Consider the following 1892-nt stretch of genomic DNA (forward strand, 5'->3'; position numbering starts at 1 on the left):
CTGTGCGTTACCTCAGTGAAGATCATGAAGTCTTCCGCCGCCTCTGAAGTCTTCTTTTCTTCTCATACTCACCCGGCTTCTATCTTCCGGCTCTGCGAGGGGGACGGCGGCGCGGCTCTGGGACGGACGGTGAGGGTGAGACCTGCGTACCGATCCCTCTGGAGCTAATGCTGTACAGTAGCCTAAGAAGCAGAGCCTATCAACTCACAGAAGTAGGTGTGCATCTCTCCCCTCCGCCCCTCGATGCAGGGAGTCTGTTGCCAGCAGGCTCCCTGAAAATAAAAAAATCTAACAAATATACTTTCTGTCAGGAAACTCAGGAGAGCTCCCTGAAAAGCACCCAGTCTCCTCTGGGCACAGTAGTAAACTGAGGTCTGGAGGAGGGGCATAGAGGGAGGAGCCAGTGCACACCCAGATCTAAAGTCTTTCTTTAAGTGCCCATGTCTCCTGCGGAGCCCGTCTATCCCCCATGGTCCTTACGGAGTCCCCAGCATCCTCTAGGACGTAAGAGAAAAATTATGCTGGCAGAAAAATCCAATTGAGTGATTAAACAGCTCCAGAGCTGCTCTGTAAGGCAAGTAAAAGGGTGTGGGCCCTGCAGCACTACCTGTAGTTTGCATTGTGCATTGGAAGCCTAGTTTGCTGTCTGTTTCCACTTCTTTTTTCTTGAGCCCCTCCCGTCTATACCCTTGTGCACTATCCTGACTTCTCCTCCCGTCTGCTTACTTTGTGCCTTCCAATGCACAATGCAAACTACAGGTAGTGCTGCAGGGCCCACACCCTTTTACTTGCCTTACAGAGTAGCTCTTGAGCTGTTACAGTGCCCAGCTGCTGCAAGAAATCAGCGTGAATGCTTCAGGGGCTGGGGCATGGCCAACATGAGCCCCACACCGAAGGAGGGTGGGGGTGTTTAATGCGAACTAGGGGTCTCGCACAATGCGAACTACAGGTAGTGCTGCAGGGCCCACACCCTTTTACTTGCCTTACAGAGCAGCTCTGGAGCTGTTACAGTGCCCAGCTGCTGCAAGAAATCAGCTTGAATGCTTCAGGGGCTGGGGCATAGCCAACATGAGCCCCACACCGACGGAGGGTGGAGGTGTTTAATGCAAACTAGGGGTCATCCAAGTGCCGCAAAAGGCCGCCATGCCCTGCACACCCCTTTTCTCTTTTCATATGCAGACGAGGGTTGAAGCCAACTTTGACCCACTGCTTGGATGACATCGCCATATGCAAATCCATCTGCTGCAGGCCTTCCCCCAGGAATGCTTGCACTAGTTGTTGCATTTGGTTTGTTGTTTGGGGGTGCTTCAGTATTAGGCAGCCTTCTGCCCTCCCATGTTCATCTGAAAATATGTGTTCTCCCTGCAGTTGTTGTCCCCAGATGAGAGTTCCCTTGTGCTGCCTCAGTTGAATCTCCTTTACTTGACAGAGATGTGCCTGAGCAGCGGCCCTCCCCAGCCCTATCCCAAATCATACTTATTTTGCATAGGAGATACCATGGTCATGAAGACTGTTCTCCCAGGGTGCGGTTCATTCATTGCATTCTGGGTATGCTGACCCCTGTGATTTCCCCAAATGTGGGAAACTCGACTGCATTATTTAATGCGAACTAGGGGTCATCCAAGCACCGCAAAAGGCCGCCATGCCCTGCATACCCCTTTTCTCTTTTCATAAGCAGACGAGGTTTGAAGCCAACTTTGACCCACTGCTTGGATGACATCACTTGCTGCCTTTCCAATGAAGCAAGTTTAATTTAATAATAGGTGAAAAACCATCCCTACAAAGGTGTTAATCAGATACTTGGCTTTGTGGACACTTTTCAGAGCACAAATTTGTTAGCATAAAAATAAAGCCAGAAAATGAAGAGCTGTTTAATCACTCAATTGGATTTT

General features: G+C 50.2%; 1 pseudogene; it reads left to right on the forward strand.

The window, feature by feature from the left end:
- The first annotated feature begins 1472 nt into the window (after positions 1 to 1472).
- Positions 1473 to 1651, forward strand: LOC134991938 (U1 spliceosomal RNA; annotated as a pseudogene).
- The last annotated feature ends 241 nt before the right edge of the window (positions 1652 to 1892 follow it).

This window comes from Pseudophryne corroboree, unplaced genomic scaffold, assembly GCF_028390025.1.
Source record: "Pseudophryne corroboree isolate aPseCor3 unplaced genomic scaffold, aPseCor3.hap2 scaffold_121, whole genome shotgun sequence".
NCBI lineage: Eukaryota > Metazoa > Chordata > Amphibia > Anura > Myobatrachidae > Pseudophryne > Pseudophryne corroboree.